Source organism: Pinus tabuliformis, chromosome X (assembly GCF_031772625.1).
Source record: "Pinus tabuliformis cultivar Carrire ecotype Pingquan chromosome X, CPIR1, whole genome shotgun sequence".
NCBI lineage: Eukaryota > Viridiplantae > Streptophyta > Pinopsida > Pinales > Pinaceae > Pinus > Pinus tabuliformis.
The window spans coordinates 336,631,179-336,656,637 of NC_142308.1; the positions used below are offsets into that span (position 1 = coordinate 336,631,179).

The following is a 25,459-nucleotide window of genomic DNA, read 5'->3' on the forward strand; positions in this document are numbered from 1 at the left end:
CTAGGGCTCAAGCCAACTTCTATAGGCTCTCAGAAGAAGCTTGTTAAATGATGGACGAAAGATAGCTCAAAGAATACTAATCTACTTGGAAAAAATGAACTGAAAGCAAACCAAAACATGGAAACCCTAGGAAACCCTAATTTAACTAGTCTAACCTCTATGATGCAAAGAATGTGAAGGAAACGTCTACCAATGATGCCATTACTTCTAATAAGTGAAAATGCATGAATCTAATCTACTTGCATCTTAAAAGACATGTTTTTATATTTTTTCTTTAAGTGGATGAAGTGATTGTGATTTTGTGCTTATTAGGATTTGGTTGTGCAGATGTGATGTGGAAGGAAGGAAGGCTTGGGAAAGGTTGGGAAGGCTAGGAGAGGTCCCCAGAGATCTTTAGCATCAGTCCACAGAGGTTCCTCACGTTCAGAGGCTCAGCAACCGAGTGAGTGGCCTCCTACAGGATGTCTGCAGGGGATTCTACAGGAAACGCAGAGGTTTCTACAGGAAGGTCTGCAATTCTTCTACAGGATGTTCTGAAATGGGATGTTTGAGGATGGATGGTTGATGGAAGATGCATGGATGGTTATGGAGGTAGGATGGGGGTCTGAAGTGATCCAGGAGCTGATGGATGGAGTGGTGAGATGATGTGGAAAGCTAACTTGGCTTGAAGGTAGTTGAGACAACAATGGGGAAGAAGGTAAGGTTACTTGGCAAAAGAGAAGATGGGAGATGAGGGAACAGACTTGGTGATGGAGGAGCTGATCTGAACGAGGCTCAGATGAACGAGGAGGTGATGAAGATGCCCTTCATAGTGGTTACTTGATCAAACCAACTACCTCTTGCATGCAATCGAAATATCATGTGATCTATCTAACAAGTTAATGAAATCGGTGGACAACAACCTTATTCATGAAAAGAATCATGTACAACCTGTGAACAAAACATTATCAAAGAGATATAAATGCATGAATAACTCCTACCAATCTATCTTAAACATGAGGAACTACTTTAACCATCAAAAGCAACCTAAGTAACACAACATGAATTAAATCGAAAGAGCAGATTTTTTCTCAAGAACGCAGCAAACACACATAAAGAGAAACAAGGGAGGTACTGGGCGCTTGAGATGGGCCCAACCCCAAGAGCTACAGCCTCCCATGAAAGATTTAGAGCTGGTGCAAAGCTGGATCCATCTTTATTAATCAAGAAATGAAAAGTTACATCAAAACTGTCCATAAGGAGAGCTTGCACATGAGCTGAAAGCAAAGCTACTCTATTGCATAAAAATCGAACTACAAAGTAGCTGACTAATGGCTAAAAGGAAATGACTAACTAGTTACAAAATGATTACCCACTAGCTAACCCAAATGAGGCCCCAAGCCTTCTTATTTATACAATTTTGAGGACCCAATAGTCCTCCTAAAAGTTAGGGACTTGGCTGCCCAAGACTTGTAGTTAACAGCAGTCCAACTTGACTTGCTTGGCTGCCCTTGAGCTGATTGATTCGGTGGCCCTTGAACTCCGAGCTGATGGTGGAGAATTCGAGGTAAGGGTCCATAAATGAGGGGGACACCTTCCTACAAATCCTCTAGCTTGTTCTCCCACGAATTTGGTTGCCAAGTGCTCATTAAGACCTTCAATTTTGTCTCCAAGTTGACCAAAAAGGCTACACAAAGCACCCATTAGACTTGTTGGCATAATGACTAACCAAATTCACTCTATTAACATAAAAATAATCAAAAACATGCAATAAACAAATGAGAATGGTGGATCAAGTCAAATTAGGAGGTTGGATGAGCCCAAATATTTGTCCATTTTTGGGGCTCATCAATCCGGACACTCTTTGCACTAGCTGCTCAGAACGGTTGGAAAGTCCATCAAATGGATGTAAAAACTGCATTTTTGAATGGAGACCTAAAAGAGAATGTTTTTATGTCCCAGCCTGAAGGATTTGTTGTGAAAGGACATGAACACAAAGTATGCAAACTTGTGAAGTCCTTGTATGGCCTCAAACAAGCACCACGAGCCTGGTATGAAAAACTAACTGAGCATCTTCTGAAACTCAACTTCAAACATTTTGATCTTGATGATGCAACTTTATTTGTCAAGAAAGGTTGAAAAACAGTTGTATATCTTGTGGTATATGTAGATGATCTTTTAATGACAGGGAACAATGAAAGCTATATTGCATCCATAAAGAAAGAATTAGGAAAAAATTTTGAAATGACTGATTTGGGCTATGTTCATTACTATCTTGGCATTGAAGTAACCCAACATCCAAAGTCCATATTTCTTTCTCAAAAGAAATACATTGGAGATTCATTAAACAGATTTGGCATGACAGAGTGCAATCCCCTTTGTACTCAAATGGAACAAAACTTGAAGCTCACATTTATTGAAGGAAAGGAATTTTTGAGGATGCAACAAAGTATAGATAGCTTGTAGGAAGTCTCATCTACCTCACTACTACCAGACCAGACATTTCATTTGCTGTTGGAATCCTCTCCAGGTTCATGCAAAAGCCTTGTGAGGGACATTGGTCTGCTGCAAAAAGAGTTCTAAGGTACTTGAAGGGAACTCAAGACCTTGGAATCAAGTATACACAGGTGGACGACTTCAACTTGATTGGATACTCTGATTCAGACTTCGATGGGGACAAAGAAACTGGGGTATCTACTTCAGGATATGCTATGAGTCTTGGATCAGGAGTTGTCTCCTGGAGATCACGCAAACAATCAGTACCAGCAGATTCCACAACAGAAGCAGAATATGTGGCAGCAGCTGAAGCAACGAAAGAAATTGTGTGGCTTAGGAAAATTCTTGAAGATTTGCAAGTAAAACAAATACAATCAACTCCACTCATGATTGATAACACATCTGCAATAAAGTTGGCCAAGAACCCAAAGTTCCATGATCGTACTAAGCACATCAATACTAAATATCATATGATCCGACATCATGTTGAGGCCAAAACAATCCATCTCCGTCATTGTTCCACAAACGAGCAAATTGCAGACATCTTCACCAAAGCGCTTGGAAGAGAAAAGCTTGAAAGATTCAGAACGATGCTTGGACTCACCAACATCCCTTCAGATTAAGGGGGGGAATGTTGACACCTAATCCCAAACGGATGGGTGAACTGGACAGTCATCTAGAAGACGAATTGATCCGTTTTAGTTTTGTATATAAACATGAGTTAGTTAATGAATAAGATCATCAGTGTTTTCTCCCGCTCATCCTGGAGTTACCCTGGCCTGACAGGTGGAACTACTCAAAACATGTAATGGTCAAGAGACTAGCTAATAAAACCACTCATCATTGCGGTTCCTCGGGAAAGGATAAATCACCAAGTGAAAGCATATGATCAGCCAAAGAGATGGTGGCGATGAAATGAAACAACCAAGGCTCATCTAATGGCAATCATGAGATGTAAATCGGGTACGGGTTCATTTTTACAGAAGCTTGAACCATGGAGAACTCTGCTTGGATTTAGTTTCATGTTTACACAAGCTTGAAACGAAAAACTATGCTTGTTATAAGTTCGCATGCCCCCAACATAATAACACAAATCGAGGTACATGCCCCCCAAGCTTCATTACATTCAACGAGGTGGATGGAATGAAGGTTCACTTTTGAGATCTATGAAAGACTTGACTTGTATTTTATGAGATCTTAATCAAAAGACTCGATTTGGAAACAGAGTTGTTTCATTTTTTGATGAGGTTGACATAGGAAAAGAACTATCCTCATAACCCTTATTTCATTTTTTAACGAGGTTGACATAAGAAAAGAACTGTCCTCAGACATCTTGTTTTGTTTTTTAACGAGGTCGACACAAGATCAAAACTATCCTCATACACCTTGTTTCGTTTTTTAACGAGCTTGACACAAGATCAGGAACTATGCTCGACGAGACCCAGTTTCATTTTTTAAGGAGCTTGACATAGGAAAGGAACTATGCTCTGACCAAACCTAGTTTCATTTTTTAAGGAGCTTAACATAGGAAAGGAACTATGCTCCGTACGGACCCAGTTTCATTTTTTAAGGAGCTTGACATAGGAACACGAACTATGCTCTGACCGAGCTTCATCATAATGAACAGGAAGTCGGGGCTTCTAAGAGTGCCACGCCTGGTGGAAGGACAATATCGTGGAAGTCAGGACCCAATGCCCCTAGGACACTATGCACGACGACGACATCACTAGATATAGGCACGAGATAAGTGGCCACATAGTTGATCTGTGGTGGGGCAGATACAACTGGTGGATAAAAACTAGGAGGGGACGACAACTGCGCAGGAGGCACCGGGGGACTAAAGAATGATAATTGATCTATAGTCACAATTCTTCCGTCGTGTGGAAAGAAAACCACATGGAAAAGCGAAGAGAGAAGGCCCCCCATGGCATAAACGTAGTCGCGACCAAGGAGAAGACTGAAATCTAAAACACCTTGGGTAACCAGTACGTCTATATAGATGGTTTTACCTCCCAAAGTAATAGGGAACTTCGGGAGGACTCCTAGAGATGGAGAGGCTCCTCCGTTGACGGCCAACAGATTCTGCGTGACCGGGCTAAGCTGCGGGGAACCTAAAGCTTGCCAAGTAGTGTACGGCATAACATTGACAGACGCACATTTATCCAGAACAATGCCAGGTACTGCCTTAGCACAGGCATGTATTGTAATCTAGAAAGGCACATTGGATGGAAGGCGGAAGGGGGTCAAGTAATTCCAATCGAAGGAAGCGACCAAAATTCTTGGTGGGGGAATCGTATGATTGCCCCCAATCTCTAAAGGAACCGAAGGAGGACTTTCAGGAGCAGCTGGGATAGGAGAGTCATTTCCAAACTCAGGAGAATCTGAACACACTTTCCGACCAATGATTGGTCTGGAACAAGTTGGGCTCAACCAGGTTCGGGAAGAGGAGCCTGGACAAGAGAATAATTTGAATTGATATCTTTGTCAACAGGGAGACGATCTGCGGCTATAGAGAGACGTTGATAACCAACGGGAAGTTGGGGTGAGGGAGCTGTAAGACTTTCCAAGACAACGGAAGCTTTATCCATGAGCGGACAAAGGTGAAGGGGATGGTTGCCTTCAGAGAGTCTACAGGGGATTTGAATCTTTCCTTTCTCCTTACCATTGCGAGTCGATAAGGTAGCATTGTCGTGAGCTTCAGAGGACGATGAGGGGCAAGCCAGATTGTGAGACCATGCTTCTAAGACCCTGGGAATGCCAGGACAATCATGAAGAAGGTGGTCATCCTTGCACAATCTACAAGGAAATTTGACCTTCTGCAGAGGAGTAGAAGGTGGCCCGACTTGAGGTGTGTTCGGGGCAGTAGCTGCACTTTTAGCCTCTCGCTTAGGAGACTTCTTCTTCTTCTTTTTAGCCACCTGGTTACTTGAATCCAGACTTTCACCAGGCGAAGTAGAAGATGAGGACGTAGAAATAGGCGAAGAAGGGGAGAGGTCCACCTTAGAATCAACATGATGTTGTTTAGGTGGAGGAACTGATTGACCAGTAGTCGAGACGGTAGGGACCAGAGAGGTTGAGAACAACCAAACAGGCAATCCAACAGTTAACCCAGGAAGGGACAACGTTGCCATGTAGGGAGCACCGACATTCCCAAAAGGAGGGAAATGACCAGGATGCCCATCAGAGGGGATCCCTGGGTTGGTGAACCCCAGAAAATTTGCCATCAAAACGAGAAAGAAGCCTACTCAAGCTAACGCAAACAAGATCTAACCGGCTAAATGTGAATCGTGGGCAAATAAATTTTAATACATAGGAACCAAACTTGACCTTTTCATGTTTTAAGAGTCAAGAAAAGGACAAAAAGATGACTCTAGTCGCCTTCGAATGTTTAATGAGCTCAAAGTGACAAATGCTCAGCTGAGCCTTTTCTTTTAGGAAGTCTGAAAAGGATCAAAAGTGACTACTCTGGAGAACTAGACAAAGGGTTTACCAAACAAATCCGTAAAACTTCATATACACCTTGGCAATCATATGAAAACCAAGGACTTTCCGTACGGTAGTCAATCTTCCCGAATGCTGTGTTCGGTGCATTACGACTTGTAAGGCGGCAAACACGGCTTCTTGTGGATAAAGGATGATAACCTAGTGGGGTCTCGCCATATACTCGACAGTACGTGGGAGCACAAATCCGTATTCGACCACTATTGAGTCACAGAAGGAGGAATCACCCAACCTTAAGTGAAAACAACAGTGACTAGGTTTAATGACATCAGAACACGTCTCTAGGCTAGACCTCTAAATGTGTGCGTTAAGTTCCAACGTGTTGTTAGATTTATTCAGTTCATTTTATGGTTGATCTTGAATTAGGTTTCAATTTTCAGTCCTTACCATATGTAATATCTCAAAATTTCCTAAATGCAAAGTATATGCCAAAATATATCATTTCGTTCGATGAATGTTAACTACGAGAGAGTTGAGAGCTTTCACACAAACAAAATGACCATAAAACAATCAACAATAACTCTAATGAAGCTAATAGAAATTAACAAAACTTTTCTCTAAAGTTACTAATCGCTAATAACAACGAAAAGCTCTAATTTCCATTAACTAATGCAAAGCAAAAGAGATTTTTTCTTTCTTTTTTGATGGAAAGATGCACTAAACAAATTTTGAGAAATAATAACAAAGAGTAAAAAGACAAATTTCACCCAATGCAAACACAATCAGATGCCTGAATACTAAGACAATCCTTCAAAACCAAGAAAAATTCTCAAAGACCTCAATGAGCCGTGTGATCTAGGCCCAAAACAAAGCCAACCAGAATCCAAGTGAAAAAGAAGTAAGTCACTCAAATCACACAATAAAAAGCTTAACAACCACTGAACAAGTGCAAGAGAGTAACCAAAAAGTCGACTAGACTGACAGAAGACCAAAACTCCTAAGGAAGGCTCGATGCACAAAGCGACTAGATGCCCTAGGGCTAAAATGTGAAATCGGTGGAAAAAAGAAAATACCCAAAGGGTAAAGGCCAAAAACCAGTCTAAACAGACTCTAACACACTCAAGTGATTGAAAAAATGTATCCAGACACAAAAACCAAGCTTAGAAGGCTCCAAACAAGCAAAGTCTAGAAGTTTCCCAGGCCTAGCGCGACTGTCAGGCTGCAACTAGCGCCCTTTAGGGATTGGCGCGGGTTGTCTGTGTGCAACAAGCGCCAACTGGCACGACTGTCACTCTAAAAAGAGCGCCAGTCAAGTTTGCTAGGCTAAAATAAAAATAAGTGTTCCAAGACTTGGCTAACAATACCCAGACAGACCAAGAAGCAAGAGACAACAGAAGAATTCAACCTAGAAAGCTGACCAAGCAAGCAAAACAAGAAAAAACCAAAAAGGCAAGACAAGCCCCAAGCTGTTTAGTTCGTAAACCAAACCAGAGATTGACTTAAGTGGCATTGATCTACTTCGCTAATGCAGAGCAATAGCGTTTCGAAGGCTATCTGGTCATACTTCAGGCTCCGTCTAAAGTTTACAAATCAAACAACAAGCTAACTCCCCAGCGGAGTCGCCAAATTATTGTGGAGGTAATCCCCTCTGCGGACAGAGGCGATCCCTACTAGCCCAGACCGGGTCTAACAACAATCAAACAAGGCTATCACGTAGGTTCCTAATTGCAAATTAAAGGTCAATGATGAGAGCCTGCCTGGATTCCAATGCTAGTACTTGTAGAAGAGTCGACGCTCCCGTTCCTTTGCTCAAGTTGGTCACAATCCCCACGATCTCCGTGAATGGACACCCGCACATGCAAATAACGACACAAACACAAGCATAAAATCCAATGGATGCAACTATATATCAGTCAGAAAAGATATAACTTAATCATCATTACAAGAGACAATAAGAGTGGAACCATAATGATAGTCGTCTATTATTGAGAAACAAAGAAGAATACAACCATAGTTCTGACATCAAATCCTCCTTTGGTTGGATGATCAGCATCACATGCCTTGCAAAGCTTGTTGGGAATTGGGAACAAGCCTCTCTCTCTTTGGTCACAAGAATCACGTTGCTTGGATTTGGCCTTTTGGGAACTAAGAAGGCTCTTGTAGCATCAATCTCTTGGACTTCTGAAACTATCCCTATCACTAGCACTAGCTGGAACTAGCTTGCCAAAGGCAAAAGGAAAAGCTTTTATGATAGAGGGGAAGGAGATTAGGATCAACCACAATATTCATGGGATCGGATTTATCACTAAGAAGCTTCCATGAGAGGTGGCAAACCACTTCCCTTTTATGGAGATTCGAAGCCAAACCACACCAACTCAACATAGATTCAGTTCATGAGTGGGTTAGGAAGAACCTTCATAAGTTTGTTTGTTAAAAACTTTACCCAACTGGGCTGGCGCGACTACGACTCTGAGATAGAGCGCCAGCTGGCGCACCCTCTTTGGAGGATTTCCCCCATTGGCACGAGGGCTACACTGTGGAACCGCGCCAATGGAAAAAAGGGCTATTTTTATGTGTATTTTACAGAAGATGTCTTCAGGGCATATGAAGTTCATACTTAGGGGAATACAATGCAAGTGTTTCCAGGTCATGTCACTTCTCATAGGTCCCAGAATGAGTCCTCCAAGGTGCGAGAGAAGGGGTAACAGGGACGGTGACAAATTGCTATGTAACAGGTAGTCACGACTCTATAGGAAGATACTAACCTGCAGAGGTTTAACACAGAAGCCCTTGAAATGCAGTAGTGGTATGATGAAGCGCGGGCGATGACACACACTATCACTATAGCACAATGATTGGCCAAGCTACATGAGGCCAAGCACTTTCTCGAACAGGTTGAGGCAGTGCAAAGGAAAGAGGGATCCTCAAGGCTAGATTGGGGACTTCACTAGATGAGGCCTATGTTATCTCTTCCACCATTGAGGAAAAGTTGGCAAGCCTACAGAGAACACAACATAAAATCAAGCAAGACAGTGCAGGACCAACAACAGAACAACTGGTGGAGCAGATCAAATAGGTAGCCACGTAGAGCGCGACTGAGGTAGCAGTAGCACAGGTAGATCTAGGAGGTCTTTGTAGTAAGATCTCTACTCCAACAAAGTTACTCAAGGCCAAGTCACAATATTTGTGTTGGGGGCATGTTGGGAAAGGTTCCCCTAGGGTCAATTGTGGGGAAAAAGCGCAAGTTTTGGGGCAAAAAAGCCCAATTTTTGTTGTAGAAAATGTAAAGTCTCCACAAGTTTTGGTCACGGAGTGTGTAGATAGTAAATTTTCGTAAAGGATTTTACCCTTCTTTTATGTAAGTTGTGTCATATTTAGTAGATCTACCCATGGTCTACGGACCATGGTATTATATAAAAAGGAAAGTCTTAGAGAGTCTAAGAAGTAGTCGCAATCAAGAAGATGAATGTTATGGGTAAATAGGATAAAGAGTGAAGAATTCTTAGAGTAGAAAAGAGGCTTTGGAGCTGTGTGGGCAAAGGCCTAAAGTAGAGTCTACAACTAAGTGCGCGGACCCCTGTAGCTGAGTGCGCAGGGTGGTCTTGAGTCTGTAAGTAGAACTGAAGTATCAATAAAGAGATTATTATGGAAATATCTGTGTTTTATCTATTTTCTCCAGTTATGATTAAATGTGCTATTATGTTATGATGAATGATGGGTTTATGAATTATTATAGTATTGATGCGTGATTTTACATGATTTGTATTGGCATATGAACACATGTAATAATAATTTTTTACGCGAAGAATATCTTGTTGCATGTTAAAGTTAGTGAACACTTACACCAATCTGGGAAAATATGGACTAGGAGTAATTACAGAGGCACGTAAGTGGTTGATTCACCTATTTAGGGTCCGCGAAAGACAATAGTAGGCCTTCGCAGAGGTCTAGAGGTTGGATAAACAAGGTTATATCGATAAGTCTTAAATACTTATCGATCTGCGTGAAGACAGGTTTAGGGCATGAAATGAGATCACACTCATCTCAGGGTGCAGAAACTTGGTTCCAACATACCCCAATACTGCTTCGAGTGAGACTTCATTTCACATAGAAAAAAGAAAGCTCTTATTCATTTTGAGGTTGGAAGTAGCCTAGAGTGATATATAAGTAAGGTAAAATAAAAAACCATGATGAATTATAGTGCAAAAATAAGGCGTTTTGGTGATGAAACCGTAACAATCTCTTGAACGACTATTAGTATATTGATCCCATGTGGATCATCCCTGTAGTAGCTCACCATTTTCATTTTCACTCAATATGGGAATAGGTGGGTATTGTGGATGCAAAAAACTCATGGGTTGATGTCGAAAGGGCCAGTAGTGTAGGGATTTTTTTGGCAAACTCAACTTTGAACCTAGGTGAGGACCCACTAAGCCAATAATAACCAGACCGAGATGCTTGAAAATGACATGCAGAAAGTGCTATTCCTGAAGATGAAGTTTAAGTTTAAGAGTGCTCCAAATGGATGTTATGCTTCTTCATTGTTGCTTCCAAGGCTTCCATCTTCCTAAAGCATTTGGATTCTAAGTGGCCATCTCGATTACAAAATTTGCAATGTATATTAGTCTTCTTCCATTTTCTTTTATTTTCCTTATCATTTTTTTCAATTGATTATTCATTTTGAGACTGAAAGTGCTTAGGACCCTTGGTTTGTTTAGGACCTTTCTTTTTAGGATGTTTCTTCTTAGGATTCTTTGAAATTGGTTGCTACTGGGTGGCTAAGGATTTCTTAGAAGAGTTTCCAAGATTAAGAAGACCAAGATGTAAGAGTTTTTCTTGTTCTCTTATTAAAGAATCACAAAAGGCATCAAAAGAGGGGGACTTGTAGTCTTGCCCTTGAGAAATAAGGGCTTCTCTAGTAGAATGGAAGGTGGAAACAAAAATAGAGTACGTTGGTCCCAACTTACTAAGAATGGAATAAATAAGGCTACCATCTTCTTTCTTAAACTTAACACCTTCCAACAGAAGTCTAAGGGTCTTGATCTTGTGTTGGGTAGCAGATCCCCCGCATAAGGGTTTTTGGTCTAAAGTTTGAAATTTTGGGTAAGAATAGGGTAAACAATTTGCGAAGTGTGCAGAGCACGATATGTAATGGGTCAAGTCAAAGGGTTGTCCACCCAAGAATAATGTAAAATAATAGAAGTTGAGTTAGCCTAACCATGAGTCGCAGACCATGGAAATGTATAAATAGAGAAAGGTGCTACTGGTAGAGTCAGTCTTATTTTGGGGATCTGAATGCATGGCTTATTGGAAGAAAGATCAATCTTGAGTCTGTAAGTCTAAGTCTGGGGTGGTGATAGGGATAGACGCTCTACAACCGAGTACGTGTGGGTCTAGTAGAGTCCGCAGCTGTGTGCACAGACCCCTACAACTATGTGCGCAATGCAGAAGTGGAATGTACTGGATTGACCATACTAATAAAAGATAAGTGATTTTGGAATATTGTGATCTGTGCTCAATCTATTTTATGCATTTATAATGATCTCTGTGTTATGCTTATTAAAGTGAATCTATAACCCCTCTGGGTACACACACGGGTTAATATTGTTAAATGTTTGCTTGAAGACCCTAAGAACTAGATCTGATCTATAAGATACTTATTACGAGTAGTATAGAGCGACGCGATGTCCCAGGGAGCATTGTGAACTTTCCAATTTCTCATTAGGACATCCCTCTAGTGCAGAAACCTGGTTCTAGCACCCCCCGGCTACCTCGGGTGAGACCTCAATCTGCGCTCCACAGAGTGTTGTTGAAAGGGCTGGTAACGTGGGTTTTGTTTGGCTAAATAACTCTTCCGAACCTGGGTCAAGCCCAAATAAGCCAACAAATGGTTCCATTGTCGAGACTAGGATCTACCTAAGGGATTTCTGATATTTGAACACTAGAACCCTATGAAGAAAGAACTTGAATATTGGTTGGATCAGAAGCTGCACAAGTTTGTGGTCCAAGAAAATTGAAACCCGTGGATATCAGAAGAGAGGTGGTTGGATCATTACATATACATGGATACCTATGAGATATTTTTTGCGTCTTTCTCAACAGAGCTGTACGAGTGGATCGCGAGACTGGCTGACAGTGTGGGAAGGTGCAGACTTGATCAACCTATAGTGTGGGCCCTAGAGGTGGTGCATAGGCTAGAAGCGTCCAAAGACAAGATCGCGAGGGTAGTAAAACACTGGCTAGATCGGATCATAGGAGGATTCATCACTGAGTTCACGATAGATACCACTGTAAGCTACAGCGAAGCGGATAAACACTTTCTCCAAGGGCCGCGGGGCAAGTACATCAAATTGTTGAATACTTGAATTAAAATGTTGTTATGCAAAAAGCGGGTTATGTGAGTCCATTGATGTCTGGGGTAACACGAAGTGGAAGAGGCTACCAAGGGATTGAAGGATTAGGAAATAGTCCCCTGATCTCACTGTTGCGAGAAAGCAAAGCGGAGCTTGCTGGGTTTTCCCCGGGGAGCGCGGTTCGGTTGATAAACCAGCACATTCCTCGGTCACCGCATCCAACCATGCCGTCGCCCACTTCACCGACATCACCCCCGCCATTACCAACCACATCGCCTTCCGTTCCACCACCCCCACCTCCAAGAGTCGGAATGGCAGAAGCAATCAAGCTACTAGTATTTAGGGGTGTAGGAAATGAAGCAACGGATCAGTTCTGGTTCGTAGCGAAGGTAGTATGGGAAGCCAAAGGCATTACGAATGAGAACCTTAAAAAGGCCACGCTAGTAAGCACGCTATAGGATTGTGCACTGACGTGGTATATAAAGCACATTAACGATCATCCTACCGATGGATTAGCAGAGATCGAGCGTGCCTTGAACAAAGAGTTTAGTCAACCAAAGTCAAAGACCCAATCAATCATTAGGTTCAAAGAAATTGCGACACTTCTGGGAGAAATTCTGTGAGATCTAGACCAGAGGTTGAAAAGTATGATTTGAGAAGCTAACATGACATTGACAGATGCTCAACACTACATGTGGTTTGTGGCATCTCCGACATAACACCTGAGGACAATGCTCTTGCAGGAGAAGGTCTCGACCCAGGTGGAAGCATTAGAAATGGCTATGTGGTTGCATGAGACTCCTATACAAGATCCTGGGTTGGGAGTTCAACAAATCCACATGCAGCTACAAAACCTATGTTAGCAATGCAAAACTTGAAACAGGAAAAGGCACCCCGAGTAGAGGCGCGCATAGAGGTATGGTGCGTCAAATGTAAGGGACAAGGTCACGATAGGGATCACTTCCCCGTATTTATGAATTTCCTGCCAGGAGGAGGGGCGGTGCCATTAAGACTAGAAGTGCAGATAGGACCAAGTGCAGCACCCGCCCTCTGGTGCGCGATTTGTCAAGTAGGAGGCAAGCACGCAACCAACAACTGTCACCTGTTACAAAAGTATACCCAAACACCACAGCAGTTATATTGCAATTTCTGTAGATTAGTTGGGCACGATGAATGAACATGTCGAAGCTATGACTTAATTATGGAGAGAACCCTAGCCTATCGAGTGCAGACTGAGACACGAGGTTTCGACATGGCCACAAAGCTGCGTGACAGATTTCTAGGCTGGGGATAAGGGAGAGGAGGTATGGGGCCGGGGCGAGGCCGTGGCCAGCTGATCTATTATAATTGTGGAGGGCTAGGGCACTATGCATGGGAATTCACCAACCCTACAAGTGTATCTTGTCCATACTGTGAAAAATTTGACCATGAAATGGTAGACTGCCGAACATTGATTGCCCAAATGCACGAAAAAGAGGTGCTGCAACTGTCACCGACTCAAAACATCCAAATGATGAGATCTAAACCTCGAGAGGAAGAACCTATGGTACGCATGGTATTTAGAAGCCGTGTGACGATGAGGGAAGACAAGATTAATCAGCTTGAAGAAGGTTCACAGTGTCGTGAAGTGTTGGTAAAGGACCGAGGATCAGAAAAGAAACTGGCAAAGAAAGCTAGCAAGGAAGCCAAGGAGGGCTTCGTGGTGGTCTCTACTCTAGTTAGTAAGACCCAACTTGATCTAGCAATGGACCCGTCTATTCTTACTACCTTTTTAGAGACATGTACAAAGCTGTTACATGACACCAAGGCAGTGAAGGGACTACAAGAGTTAATTGATAGGTGCTCAGGGTTAGAAGAACCACGAGTAATTCAGAAGCTGGGAAAGTACGCGTTGCGTACCGGGCGGGAGATGCGGCTAACAATGCAAATTGGAGACTATGAGATGGATCAGGTCGTCTTGGACTTGGGGTCGGATGTGAATGTATTACCCAAACAGACATGGGAGCATATGGGTAGGCCAGCACTGCAGTGGTCCCTGATTCAATTGCGGATGGAAAACCAACAAAAGATCTTGCCCATGGGATGACTGCAAGGGGTGACCATCAACATTGAAGGTGTTAGTACACAAACCGACTTCGAGGTGATAGAAATTTTGGACGACAATAATCCATACCCTACACTGCTAGGTGTAGAGTGGGCAACGGACATGAAGAGGGTTATCAATCTAAAAAAACACGAAATGTTATTTGAGAAAAAGCCGCTACAGGTAGTAGCTCCGTTGGATCCCACCGAAGGTATGCGCTACACTGAGCCAATGTGCGAAGACGACAGTGAAAATGAATTAGACTGCATATACCAGATCACAGCACGAGACCTGGTGAAGCTAAAAATAGATGAAAACACGTCCTTGGAGCACGACAATTCATGCACAGTAAATTTTGAGGAAGAGATGGAACGATGGCAGAACCGACTACAGGGGGTATCAACACTAAGTTGTAATATGATGACTATGTCGCTGCGATGCGTGACTTCCAAAGCAAGGGAGGTGCCAACACCTGAGGACGCAGTGCGCATGGTGGCAGATACAGATCATCGAAGAGAAAAGAGACTGGCACGAAACAGGCATGGTGCACATCCAACAGCAGGGCGAGCAACCATCAAGCAAGATAAAGGATGGTTGCCGAAAGGAGGGAGAAATATGGTGCGAACGCCCTCTCAACTAGGTAATTGGAGGCCGAGTCTACCGTGATAACAGGAATGATGACACATTCCTACTACCCGCAGCCAAGTAATCGAGGTACCTGGAGGAAGCATGCATAGCGTTTGCACACATAGACAGGGTACTAAGATCCTGCGGATTCCGAAGGATCAAAGAAGTCACCTACCCAATCGCCCACGATTAAGGACGACGGTGAGGCAACGAGATGGAACTATGGGGACTTCCACTATGAACGCCAGGGATAAGGAAATCCAGCAAGTACTTGAAACCATTCGACGTGGCAGCCAAAGGCTACGCAAAATCAATGAAGAATGTGCACTGCTGGAAAGAAGAAGTGCGGAGCTAGAAAAGGAAATCAGCCGAATACAGGCAAAGTTAAGGGAACCAAATCTAGTCGGCCCACCTACAATACTGGAACATTCTATAACCTTACTATCATGGTTGCCCCTGCACCCTCCTAAACACATAGAACACACAGCGCGACTCAATTCTAGGATTGGCGAGGGGTGTGCGTAGCCTGGTCTAGCAGGGAAGTGGAAGGCACACACAAGGCGTGAGCCCACCTGACTATCCATAGGGAGCCCATTCTCAGCATCGCACATGGTTGAAAGAGGGCAAGGGACTCAAAAGAAGTCTGTAGGCCAGCTGCGTGAATCGGTCATAGCGCGCAGGGCTAGAAGGAAGTCGAAAATAGGTCCACATACTAGGGATTTCGCTGCTGTGATGTTAGGACAGAAGGTGACCATTGTAGCGACTGCTCATGATAAGATGTTCCATTTAAGGCACCGAAGAGCGGGCAACGGGCCATCATATCATAGTAAGAAAGGAAGTTACCACAAAATTCACATTAATGAGCCACGAATGGAGGGAACGATCGAGTTTCAATTTGAGCCGGCATATAAAGCGTGGATCCCAACCACCATGAACACTTTGCCTCTTCCACCATACTGCTATCTAGCCAACATCAAGATGATGGATGAGTCACTCATAAGTAATAGCCTGTGGTTTAAAAAATTACTGAAAGATATGCAGGAGAGCTTACTTAGGGCACAGGAAGGGGCTGAGGAAGTGCCGCAGGATCCCCCGCAGTAGGAAGGAGCTACACTTGAAATACCTAAATCATCTCGGAAACCACGAACCAAGAAGAGCACACAAACAACAGAACTGGTCCACACATCCCCTCGAAACCTCCGTAGGGGAAAGTTACCAATGGAGGAAAAAGGCAAGGCTATTATGATTGACAACGATGACTAGGATGAGATCCCCACGACCGAGATTGAGGAAATCGAACCTTAGGAAGAGTGGGAAGAAGTCCAGACTCCAACAAAATGGCCAATGTATGTTCCCCCACAGAAAGGGAAGACCCCCACTCCTAAGGATGTAGATGTTGTGGATGACAAGCTCTTCACCCCAACGCTCCCTATAGGGATCTTGTTTGAAGGATCGACGACTGGCCGCATCTCGACCATCAAATTTGAAGATTGGGACTTGGCCGATACTGAAAAATTCCCCCACTTAGCCAATAGAGAACTAATGGAGCAACGAATGGAGGGGGCGGTTACGACACTTCAGCCGCGGAAATGGCTACGGGAAGTAGACACAGCTAGCTTACTTTGCCTTCTATCAATTACGCATTTTCATAGGCCCCCTATTACAATAATCGTCATTAAGCAGTTACTATGTTTGGTACACAATAATTGCTAATGGATAAATACTCCCGTCCCTATCACAACGGAACTCATTCATAGGATTACTCAGCTTCCCTATAACAGCAAGGATCCCGCGGAGATCGTGGATATGAAAGGTGACTGGGCAATGAAGGAAGCCCTGAAGAAGAAATTCAACCTAGAGAAAACTCAGCGTGGATATGTGATTGACAGGATCACCGATAAAGGGGTCCATGTGGCCACCCAGTTATTGGCAGGAAAAGTAATGAGAAAATGTTGGGGCAACGATGTCCCAGTCATGGTCATCACATTGGGGGGAAGATGCGCAACAAGGGAGCGGTTTAATTGGGCACAGTTTCTTTGTGAAGAATTCCTCACCAACTATCGGGAGGCTCAGGAGGAGGGGAAGACCTTCTACTACCCATGGTTGTTGTTATCCATCCTGCTAGTTGTGAACGAGCTACTCGAATATTCTCAATTTCCCTCATTGGACCAGGAATGGCCAGAGGCCGCATGATTCGGGTCACCCAAAGTGACCACGAACACCAGAAGAACCATCGATATCAAGATATTCTGGGTCCTGATGGAGACCAGCATTCGCTAGTGGATTGATCAGCAACCCCACCTGTCCATGGAAGTATACGAAAGTGTGAAGAGCATCGCCATTTTTAAGGCAAATATGCACAACATCTACATTAGGGCGTGTAAGGACCCCATGCAGACTTGGACCACACTTCCCTTTATTACTACTGATGATGCTGTGTATGAAGTAATGGATTCTTGGCCCCTAGAATGGCATGGACCCGATGAGGCTGCTATTCAGAAATAGAAGGTGGAGGCCAAGCATGCAGCACAACACAAACGAAACTATCAACATGCGGTGGAAGTTCAAAGGGCCTGAGAAACGGTAGGAGGCACTAGAACAACAGGGGGCGGAAGTAGGCTGCAAGTGACCCTAGAATAGGAAAAATATGTAGAGATGGAAGGTGGCACACCATTCTCCACTGGTTCACCCCTCAAGGGGCCGCCTCCAGTAGAATGCACAAAGGCATGGAAGAAGACCAAGGCCTCCAAAGTAGACGCAGACTTGAGCTCATTAATAGAAGACGCTCTTAATGACATCAGAGACACCATCCACGACATCACGCGGGAAGCCGTCGAGGAAGTCATGATGGAGCAAAAGACTATGTTGGGGGCACTCAATGTGTCGCTACAAGAACTTGGAACACACGAGCCCCAATCGGGGACAAGTCACATCCCTGGGAGATATGGGTATGTCTGCAACCAAGCAGCTGGTACAGGCTAGAATCATGAAAGCTATTGCACTACCAACAAGAGCAGTAACGGCCAATAATCCAATAGACAGAGAGACTGTGGGATGACTCACAGGGCTGGGATTGAATTTAGCTGCCCTCCCCTGCGATAGCTTATATTTGCTTTAGGATGGGGTCACTAAAGAGCTCCACGAAAGGGAAGGACGAGCCATGCAAGTACTTAGCGAGCAGCGTATATCATTGAATAGTTGGGCCTACAGTGGGATGAAGCAGTTGCGTAGAACCGATAGATGGATCAAGTTGTCAGCGAAGCAGTTGGTCGTGCTCCGAAGCTCGAAATAGCCGCAGATCTACCTATCACTATCCAAATCCAAAAGTTGGCTAGTGGGTTTCGCGACACCAAGGATGAAGCAGCACGGGTCTAGTTGGCCCTCACTTTGAAAATAGCTCAACTGAACTTAAAAGTGCGGCCGTCCACGCACCGAGAGGTTAAGGAGCAGTGGAAGACTATCATGTAGTCCGCGCGGGAAGAAATAGTACATGCTATGAAGGCATGTGCCGGCCTGTTAGAAGAATCCATTAGTAGGTCACCTCCCTCTAGGAAGACCCGACACTACAGTGGTTGGAAACTGAGGTGCAGGAGTTACAGCAAGCGTACGATAACGTCAAAGGAACCACGCAGACGGTTGCAATTACGTATCGCCTAGCAAAAATGAGGGAGGCTCAAGGTCTCAAGATCCAGGTAGATGTGGTGTGACAAAAGGAGGCACCACTGAAAGAATGCACTTAGCCATGGCTTGATGAGGCATTTTCTGTCTCTGCAACTCTCGAGAAGAAGGTGGTGAACATGCAGGTTGTATATGACCCTGAGCAGACTGCGACAGATAGTAACGTATCAGTGGTGCACATGGAGTAGGTACAGAAGATAGCATCAGATTTTGGAGCAAGTCTAAGTGAAGCACAAACATTGCTAAAGGACCTCAAGGAGAATATTACTGCACCAGCCGAGTGACTGGGGATGAGTCACCATGATTGTGTTGGGGGCCTGTTGGGTAGTGGATCCCCTGCGTAAGGGTTTTTGGTCTAAAGTTCAAAATTTTGGGTAAGAATAGGCTAAAGACTCCACAAAGTGTGTAGAGCATGATATGTAATGGGTCAAGTCAAAGGGTTGTCTGCCCAAGAATAATGTAAAATAATAGAAGTTGAGTCAACCTAACCATGAGTTGCGAACCATGGAAATGTATAAATAGAGAAAGGTGCTAAGGGTAGAGTAAGTCTTATTTTGGGGATTTGAATGCATGGGTTATTGGAAGCAAGAGCAATATTGAGTCGGTATGTCTGAGTCTGGGTTGGTGACAGGGATAGAGGCTTTGCAATTGAGTGCGCGGGGGACCATACTAATAAAAGATAAGTGATTCTGGAATATTGTGATTTGGGTTCAATTTATTTTATCCATTTATAATGATCTCTGTGTTATGCTTATTAAAATGAATCTATAACCCCTCTGGGTACACGCATGGGTTAATGTTGCTAAATGTTTTCCTAAAGACCCTAAGAACTAGATCTAATATGTAAGAAACTTATTACGAGAAGTATAAAGTGGCGTGAAGTCGCAGGGAGCATTGCGAACTTTCCAAGTTCTCATCACGACATCCCTCCAATGCCGAAACCTGGTTCTAGAACCCCCCCTAACTACCTTAGGTGAGACCTCAGTCCACGCTCCACGGATTGTTGCCAAAAGGGCTGGTAGCGCGGGTTTTGTTTGGCTAAATAACTCTTCCAAACCTAGGTTAGGCCCCAATAAGCCAACAACTTGGACAAAGAATATTCAATGGAAGAAAAATTGTTGGGGTCCAACATAAGCAACTCATTTTCAAGTTGATGGGTTCTAATTTCATTTTTAATTCCAAAAACTTTGTTGAGCGGTTTCATTGCTTCATCAGGGGTATCAAGTTCTACGATATGGATTCTAAGGTCTGGAGAAACAGACATCCCTATCAACCCATGTGCTTGATATTGCCTATTTTCCCATGGGGCTTGTTTATCTCATATTTAGGTTTAGACTCTTGGCCTGAGGCTCTTCTATAATGAACTTTACTTCTAAGTAAATCCTCCATGTAGGACACCCATTGAAAGTAGTTGGTGCTGTCAAGAATAATTTGGCATGGACTTTCCATTTTAACAGAAATTGAAGATGAATATTCTGAAACTAAGTGTTCCAATGGAAAGATATTGGAAAATTAGGCCAATTAAAAAAAATGGCTTTGAAAACGGCTTCTAGATGAAGAAGTTATGGCTTTTTGAAGAAAAGTAACTCAACAGAAAGAAAGACTTGAACTCAAGACCTCTATTCTCATAAAGTAACTTTGGACTAAGTGAGATAGCTTAAAAGGTTAGTAATTTTTGGAAAAGAGGAAGGGGATTTTTTTCTTAGTCACTAAAGCTTTGGGGTGCGTGCTTACTTGAAATAACCCTATTTTCCTACAAAACAAGAAACCACACAACCGAGCATGGACATACAAAAAAAAAACAAACCTTATGGCTTGAAGTTAGCTTTTGTAGGAAACTAAATATTTTCCTCAATTTTTATGATCTTCTGAGATCACACTAAGGTGCGACAGAAAAGAGCATAGACATGAGAAAAATCCTTCCTTTATGTTTCTGATTTTCCTAGATCACATAGAGTCACGGGGCAAAGAGCATACACATAAATGAAAGGTATAGATTCGGTAATAAAAAACAAAGAGATAAATAAACCGAAATAAACAGAGAGATAAATAACTAAAACTATATACCTCCAGATCTTAAAAGTGATGTAGCTAGGGCTATCAACAACCTTTTTGCATGAAACGAAATGGGTTCCTCAATGGAACATATGATCCTAACACAATATAGAAGTCTTCTAGGCCCAAAAGTGGTCAGAAGCAATAGATCTAGGAAATGATAGTCGGATGCAATTGTACCGGCTTCAGATTTGGATCACCAATGAATGCGACCCTCAAATAGCTCTGACACCATGTAGGAATTTGTAGGGTAAGTTCCTTAGATAGAACACCAAAGGAAACCGCTCACAAACAGATCACAAATCAATACACCAATATTATTGACATGGTTAAAACCATCAAAGAGGGAAACAGTCCATGACCTGAGCCAACATGACCACTTCAGGCAATTTATTAATGTAAAAGAAAGAACATTTACATAAGCTTCTCTCATGAATGGTCACCCTACAAATGACGCTCCATGCTCTTTAAATAGATATCATGGACCAATCGGGTGGGTGTTAAGCCATGGATCAAGTGTCGATAATACGGAGGAGAGAATGAACCATCAGATCACTTCATTTTTATAACATATCATGACTGTCAGATTGTAAGTTACAAAAGTACATAGTAAAGAAACACAATTTACCTAACTCTACACTAGACCAAGTTATACATAAATATTTCCTATGTGTCGGAATATCCTAACAACTATATTGATTAATTAAATCGCTTAACCACGTATTAATATAGAATGTTAATTAAATAAAGCTTATATCTCAATTTAACTAGAGCTAACTAACTCCTAAAACTTTAAAAAATAATTAAACTTAAATTAAAATTAATAATTTTTAAGGTTAATTTTAGCTTAACACTTCTTGGACATGGTAGAGCCTTTTTGAACATATATGATTTGTTTGATTTTGAACCCTAGTCAACATAGTCTTCCAAAGTTGGCCATGGTCTACCATAGTCAACCATTGTCCAGTGTAGTCAATCTTTCTCTACCTTAGTTAACCATGGTTAACATGGGAATAATTTTCAACCATTCTAAACTAGAAACTCTCGAATGTAAACAAAGGCAACCATAGTCAACCATGACCAACCATGGTCAAATAGGGTTTAACATGGCATACATAATCTACATGGTCAAACATGGTTAGACATGATTAAACATAGCCAATAAGGTCCAACATGGTCCACCATAATCTCCCATGATTATTCATTTTTAACCATGATCATTCATAGTTAGCATGGTCAACCTTGGTCAATCATGCTGAACCATAGCCAACCATAATCTATCATAGTAAACGATAGTCAAACATGTAAAATTATGGTCAACCATTTGTTGACCATAATGAACCTTTCTCGACCATATCAAATCACATTTTCATGCATTTCAAATTTTTCGTGTAGTAGGGTCCATTGAAGGTATGCGACATAGGTAACCCTTGGATGAAAAATCAAATTTCGCATCCAACCAAGGCTCCTGCTCAAAATTTGAGTAAAGTTGTAGAGAGATAAGTTGAAACTACAAGTTGAAAAAAAAAGTTTATTTTTATTTTATTTTATTTTTATCCTTTTACCTTTTTACTCCAAAGATGGTGAATCATTCCCCATGGTTGACATCATGATATTGAATCCTATTGGTTCTTATAAAGATGATTTTTTTTGTACATTTTTATTTGAGGCCCATTTTTTACCTCAACATTTCTCTAATGGTGGTACAATTGGATATGGTTTGAGATATGTCTCAGGTGCTCAAATGAGGCTGAAGGGATATAAAGATTTAGATTGAATTGGGAGTGCATAGGATAGAAATAACACCTAAGGGTGCTACTTTATCTTGGAATTAGCTATGATATCTTGGTTTAGCAAGAATCAAACTTCTATCACACTCAATATAGCATAAGAAGAGTATATTGCAGCTAGTGCCACAAGTGATGAAGCAGTATGTCTTCAAAAGCTACTTGTGACATTGCTTTATCAAGACCTAGAGACAACCTTGATACTTTGTGGTAATCAAAGCAATTTCAAGATTTCAGAGAATTCAATTTTTCATGATAGGTCAAAGCATATTGAGATCAAATCACTTCATTCAATACATGGTACAAAAGTAAGTACTGAAACTCCAGTATATATCCACAAATGTGTAGATTAAGGATATTCTCAAGAATCCTTTGTCCAAAACAATGTTTGTATACTTCGGAGACAAGCTTGGTGTGATGAAAAACACCTACATCATTGAGATGAAGTGTTGATGTTTCTGCAACTTTCTGAATAGGGAAAACTTTCTCCTGAGAAGCCATGTTGATTTGGTTGGGTCATGTTGATTGACTAGGGGAGATTTATACATTCACCTTAGGAGCCATGTTGATTTGGCTCAGCCATGCTGATTTAGCCAAGGGTGGATGGCCCAGGGGTAGAATTTCTCCTAGATAGCCATGCTAATTTGGTTTGGTCATATTGATTTGACTAGGGGAGATTAATACATTTACCCATGGAGCCATGTAGATTTTTCTACATTAGGGGAATTTTGAGGTCTAGAATGGGCCTCCTAAGGAAATTATAAAATAATAGTGGAAATAATAAAATAATATTGGATTACATCATCAAATTTTAGAGGGAAAAAATAAAAAGCTACTTTTTCAACTCGTATTTTCAACTTATCGCCCTATGGGTTTACTCAAATTTCGAGTGGAAACACTTTTTGGATGCAAAATTTGATTCCCCATCCAAGGAATACCCATGTTTCATAATTTTGATGGACCCTGCTACATGAAAAATGAGAAATACATGAAAAAATGTGATTGCAATAACATTTTTCATGCATTTCTCATTTTTCGTGTAGCAGGGTCCATCAAAGGTATGTAACATGGGCACTCCGTACATGAGGAATTAAATTTTGCATCCAACAAGTACTTCTACTCCAAATTTGAGTAAAACCTTAGGGAGATAAGTTGAAAATACAAATTGCAAAAGTAGTTTGCTTATTTTATTATTTTTTAATCTTTTTACCTTTTTAGTCCAAAATGGTGAATCATCCCCCATGGTTGACATCATCATCTTAAATCCTATTGGTTCTTATAAATTTTATTTTGGTTGTACATTTTTCTTAGGAGGCCCGCTTTAGACCTCAAAAGTTCTCTAATGGGGGTGAATAGTGATGGATACTCACATTTCCTGCTTTAGGATGGAGTGATCTATATCTTTATAGTGCATGTGGGGAGCCACTACATTAACAAAGTAAGCTCATGAATTTTACTGTGGAGGAAAAATTTCAGCTAAGCGAAAATTTATATTCAGTTAAGGAGAATACCTCCCTCATTAAGAGGGAGCATTGATTTTTTTTTGTAACATCGAGATGTATTCTTTCTTTGCTAGAGGGTATCCAAGTCGGCCTAGATGAATTAGAAATTTTTTTACATTAAAAGGACAAGTTAGCCTAGGAAGAATTCAACTTGGCCAACCTATGAATAGGTGTCTCTTGGGTTGTCACACCCTCGTTTGACAAGTATAAATAAGAAGAAGTGATGTCTCATTTCATAACCTAGCAAGTGTAATTCATCATCTTTCTTCATCATTCTTGGACAGTTTCACATGTGAACAAGAAGGATGAGTTTGAATGGGCATTAATTGAGTTAATTTGACCTTTTCTTGAAATAATTTAAATAGACATTAACTGAATTTGCTTTACTGCACACTGCAGGTCATCAACCATAGTTGACCGTAGGGCCAAAGCTGATTTCATGCCTATTTGACAAAGCTGAGTTGACCAACATTGAATTCTGGTTATTCTCGCTAGTTGACATGCATTAGCTTGTTGCTATTTTGACCAAGTTTGACTACTATTTGGGCTTGTATATTGGCACAAATTTTTAGACAAATTGTTGATTTGTAAACCTTACTAAAGAATAATTTCTCATAAATAAAAGTTGTTGGGTTTTCTTCCAAGGTTGGGTTTCCTTAGATAAATTTGTTGACTTTGTTGTGCATGGTTGTATTTATATTATCTTTACTGTTTCCATTCCATTTACTATTGATATTTTCTTAAGTGTAATTATTCAATGATAGTAGTGGCATAAAATACTGGTAGGAAATCATTAGGAAGCAATTATCTAGCAAAAAATCATATTCTATTGTATAATTTTTAGAATTTCAACATAAGAAAGGGAAAATATAACACATCAATTACACTAATAAAATAAATTTATAAAAAACAAATTCTAAACCATTAACTATACATAAATCCCAAAACTAACACATAATCTTTAATTTACTATAAATTTTATTTAATAATAATTATTCTTAACAACTAAAAAAATAATTAAAAAAATGTGATAATAATGTGCATACAAAATAAAATAAAATAGAGAGGAGAAAATGTACTCTTTAAACTATTTATAAAATTGTTATTAACAATGACATATTTCCACTTGACATTATAAAATTATTATTAACAAAGACATCTTTCCACTTGACATTACAAAATTCTTATTAACAAAGACATCTTTCCACATGATATTATAAAATTGTTATTAATAAAGGTATCTTTCCACTTGATATTATAACATGTATTAGAAGGATTATTATTCTTAAGAGTTAAGAAAATATTTTATTCAATAATCATTATTATTAACGACTAAAAAAATATCTTAGTTTATAAAGAGATTTTCCAAAATAAAATATTCATATTCCTAGCTCTCATATTGAAAGTGGAAGACACATTCAAATAACTTATTTGAGTGAAATGATGAAGAAATTAATT

At 41.3% G+C, this 25,459-nt stretch overlaps 1 pseudogene; it reads left to right on the top strand.

The window, feature by feature from the left end:
* Positions 1–17,634: 17,634 nt before the first annotated feature.
* The window catches only part of LOC149139834 (sucrose synthase 4-like), a 39,633-nt pseudogene continuing 31,808 nt past the window's right edge, over positions 17,635–25,459 (top strand).